Here is a 5,052-nt window from a genome sequence, read left to right as displayed (position 1 = left end):
ATCTAAATCATTTTCACAGTTTTTTTCTGTTATTTGGCACAGCAGTATTAAACTGTAGGAAAAAACAGTATATTACTGTAAAAACAACAATTATTTTTTGCAGTGTACCTTTATGACTATGGAATTTCAAACAAAGTTTAAAAACCCCCTAAGCATTGAAAACGAACCGCATCTTCAAAAATAGAAAAAAAAACCCCTCTCTATTATGTGTGTTTTTACTTTTTAGACACAGCAAAATCTTGTGTTCTAACTTCAAAAAAGCGGACATCAAGTTTCCCTCTTCTCCCCTTTTACTGTTGTCTAATTTACTGTAAAATTAAATGTTCATCCGTACGATATAAAATTAGTTTTATGTATATGTTACGGCCAAAGCCCGAAGTTCGGCCAGTTCGCGAATTGGCTGGCCAATTCGCGAACTGGCCAAGAGGTTTGGCCAAAGCCCGAAATACTTGCAATTAATATTGCATTTTCTACTTTGGCTGGCCATTTCGCGAAGTGGCCAGGAATCCTTGGCCAAAGCCCGAAATGATTACGGTAGATTTTAGGTTGACAGGTAGATGACATATCTGTCACTTCCAAAGGTACGGCGGGGCGTGCAAGTGATAGAAACTAGGAAGGAGGTTGGTCCAGGGCCGCCGAGAGCCAAATCGAGCCCCTTATCATTATCGTCACCTGCCCCTCCCCCTCTCCTCACAACACCAGGAAAATTTATACTACTTTGATTCCGAGTTGGGCCCCTAGTTTTGGATTAGGCTGACATGATGGCATCTCGTCGGGCTCGGAGGATGCTACCACGTCCCTGAGAAGATCCTGCCAATTGTTATTAAAAACTTCGATCGCGTTTTACTTGCCGTTAGTCCTTCGACGGAGCTATGAGTGTGTATTTCTCGCATTTGCACTTCTAAATGTGAATACTTTCAGTTGAAATCATATTCGATAGCTAACAAGAGGTCATTCAAGTATTGTCTAAGCAACTTTTGGTCATTTTGCACCCCCTTCCCCCCTCCCACCTTGTGAGAAAAAATAAACATACGCTATACTCCCTTCCCCTTTTTGCTTACATGAGATTTTATGACATTTTGTACGTCACAGGACGGTCTTTCCCCACGTTTTTTGTTGTTGCACTGTAACTGCTTCGTTATTTAATGCTTACCTTAAAATTTTTGTGGCCCCTCACCTCTTGTCAGAGAAAATAAGTAGCCCTCGGGATCCTCTCTTTCTGCTTACATAATACTTGACCGACCCAGCTAAAATTAAACATAAGGCCGTGTTTCTCAACCTTTCAGTGTTTGCGACATAAATTTTAAATAGTATAATTTTCATTCCGAAACCAAACCTAATGACAAGTAAGGAATTTGTTGTGTGCTCCCCTCCTTAGAATTCTATTTGAAATCAATTTTATTTAAGATCCCTCTACCACCCTTTCTCCCAATAAGGGTAAATGTCTGATCATTAGTTTTTTTTTACTCTAGAAACTTCAAAAAATCTTTGCAAAACCATATCTCAGAGAAAATCTCCAAATCAAAATCAATCATGACTAAAACAAAATAGCCATAAAATAGTGATAAGAATCCAAATATTCGGGTAATTGTCGGCAGCACAAGTTTTGTAAGTGACTTATTGCATGAATAATATAGACTTGTTTCCATTTAGAAATTAAATAAATATCCATGTCTGATTTTTTTTTTTCTTGAAATATATACTTTGTTGGAAATAAAAAGTTTGAGATATGGAAAGTTACATTTTTTTTTCTGCTTTCAATTGTGTAGAATTGACAATTTAAAAACGAGATAGTGAAGAGGAGAAATTTAGCCTGTTTTGCGCCCAGTCCGTGCAATTATTCTGTACCCACGGGCTATTCACACCGTTGCGTTGGTGCGATAAGCCATTTCGAAAATTATGAGAGTACTTTTAATTATTACAGACAATATCCGCATGACGACTCCCATGCTAAGAATTTAAAGGAAGTTACTTGAATAAATGAAAATCTACCCCACCATATCTCTTTGATGCAAAATAATTATTTTCTTATATTAAAATGCATACACTTTTTAAGAGAACCTAAAAAAAATAATAATATATATCTGCAATTTAAAATATTTCACTAAATGAAAAGCAATTAAATTACACAAACAGTTGCTTTGAAATGTAAAATAATGAAAAAATTCCGTAGTTTTTTTCTCCAAACTCGCCAAATAACAACGCAACTGTAACCCTGTCGATTAGCGAGCGAACCAAACTCGCATGGATTAATGATACCTTTCGTACGAAAACGTTTAAACAATAATCCCGCTCTTCCACCTTCCTCGCAGGAAAAAAGAAGGTAACTAAAAACACGTTGTATCTAGAACAAAAGGAAAATCTTGCTCCTTCATCCCCCTTAGGAAAAAAAAGAATTTAGCTCAAATACGCAACACAATTTCTGTAAATGATCATTCCGCATCCTCTAGAAGAAAAAGTTTTAAATTAAAATTCGCATTGCAAGTACAGCAAGACGAAAAGAAATTCAGTTAAAATACGCACAATCAGATTAACATAAAATAAATGCAGTAAAACGTGAGTAAAAACGTTTGAAAAAAAAAGGAAGAATTAAAATAAATATTATGACAGTAAGAACAACCTTTCCTTAATGTAAAAAGAAAAAAAATAAGAAAAATATGCTAAGTTTTCCAGATTGCATTCCCTTCCGAAATATTGATTCATAAAAATACGAACTGTTTTACAAAGGGAAAAAAACAATACTAAGTGTAAATTAAAATGAACATAATGACATTTATGTATAAAATATTAATAAGGTCATGTAGGGGAATTTCGACAAAACGTGGCATTAAAGTAATGTCTTTAAATAATATTAACAAGAAAGCTATTTTTTCTTTATGTTTGTCTTATTGAACCCTTAGTATTGAGGCTTTGCAAAATACTTTAAAATCTTTTGAAACAATATTTCTTGGTACAATATGATCTAGAATCTTTAAAATTAGGTCTATGGAGCCTAAAAAGACTGTCGATCGTCCTTAATTCAATAGAGGCAGTGAGAAGCAAACGGATGTATGTGACAAAATTAAAAATTTAGAGATAACGCATACAAATAGTAGGTGAGCCCCTCCTTTGTCTTGGGGCAAGAGATAGTAATAGTAGCCCTGGTAGATACTGCTGTACAGCATGATTTAGAAAAAAAAATAAATGAAAGCCTACCTAGGACGTTATCTTTATAGTCGTTTTGCTCAAAACTTGAAAATGTCCACTTACATCCCTTCCTTCTCACTGCCTCAATTTACCTTTGCATTCGCACACTTAACACAACTCATTTATTTAAGATGTAATTCGTTCATATGAAGGGCGCAAATCCAATCTTCTTTACGCAATCACGTTGTTACATCATTTACTGTCACTGAATAATATCTATTATGGCTTTAATATAGAAACAGAATGACACGAGATCATATTTTTTATGTGTTATAAGTTCATTTTTAACACAGAGGTATCCCTTATATTTGAACTCGTTTGTGAAACAAATGAACATCAAGAAAAAAAAACTGTGCACAAAAGTACTTATTTTAAAATGCTACATTTTTAACAGTGAAGCACTATCTGGTCTTGGTTCATCTCTTCGTACTTTGGCCGATCGTCCATAGCCACTTCGCGAATTGGCCGGCCAAAGCCCAAAATGAAGAAAATTTCGGGCTTTGGCCGGTACGTTTTTGATAATGTTGGCCAGTTCGCGAATTGGCCAGCCAATTCCTGTGTGCCAATAAGTATAGTTCCTGCGCCGGGCGACGCAGCTACTATTCATATAAAGCCTTCCTCAGCATTTCTAATCATTTCAGCTTAATGAAGCCTACTACTGAATACAGGCGTCACTTCCCTCTCAGACATCCACCTAAGGAAATTCTGAGCTGGTGGCACATAAATATTTATCGCACGGTATCGCCAACCGAAGTAGTTCAAACATGGCGACAATAAATGTGGAAAAAAAAAAAAAAAAAAAAATATGCTGGGATGTAAAATGCGCAGCGACCTTCTTATAACACTAAAGTACCTAATAAAGAAGATTCTGAATGCTATTAAAACAACATTTTATTTTAAACTATCTGTTTCATTCTTGTTTCCACTTTACAATTTTCTTGTCATTAAATATAAGATTTTGTACTTGGAACCAATTTTAATACAGTGAAATCGGTTCTTAACCTAATACTTCCTACAATACTATTTTGCGATTCACGATTGTATCCTAATCGAGATTTTCATTTGGAATAAGTAATTTTAGTGTAGTTGGTCACTTTACGCCAGAAAATGCTACATACAACATGCTATCCATAAAAACTGATGATCCACAAACCACTCCAACAATTTCCAAACTTGCAACAACCATAAATTAAAGATGCGTGATTTAAAATATGTATATAATACTTTGAAGTGCAAAAAAGAAAATAATTAAATAAAATAAAATAAGTCTGTCAAACATGTTTGACTTTCTTATTATTGCAATAGTTTTGTTAAAACTTTAAAAAAAAAGAAAAAAAAAGCCTAACATCGATTTACATAATGTTTTCGAATTTGTTTTTAGCCAATTATGATTGAAATTATCCTAAGTGGTTAAAATCAGCCAAGCATGGCACCCCTAAGCAATTTATGAGCGAGAAGAGACAAATTTTCATTGTTATGGTTGCAAATCGTCTGCCTTATGTGTCAATTCACAGTTTTTTTTCAAGGCTAAACTTAATTAGACTTTATATTAAGAACTTTTTTTTTTTCTTTTTTCTTTCTTCCTTTTTTCTTTTCTTCCTTTTTTGTAAAAAATCGCATTTTTACAGAAAAACACTGATGTAGATGAGCTTAGAATGCAAAACTACAGTTAAATTCAAAATTTCATCCAAATCGTTAGAGCCGTTTCCGAGATACGAAATATGTATTAGTCACAAGAATTGCTCGTTTAAAGATATGTATAAGATTTTTTAAATATTGTTCTTTAATGGAAAAATCTTTACATAGTAAAAAATGAAGTCTCCAAAAAACGTTTGTTTGTTTGAACGCGCAAAACTCGAGAACATC

This window comes from Uloborus diversus, chromosome 7 (genome assembly GCF_026930045.1).
Source record: "Uloborus diversus isolate 005 chromosome 7, Udiv.v.3.1, whole genome shotgun sequence".
Classification (NCBI taxonomy): domain Eukaryota; kingdom Metazoa; phylum Arthropoda; class Arachnida; order Araneae; family Uloboridae; genus Uloborus; species Uloborus diversus.
The sequence above is the reverse complement of the archived record's forward strand: the minus strand, read 5'-3'. Positions refer to the sequence as shown.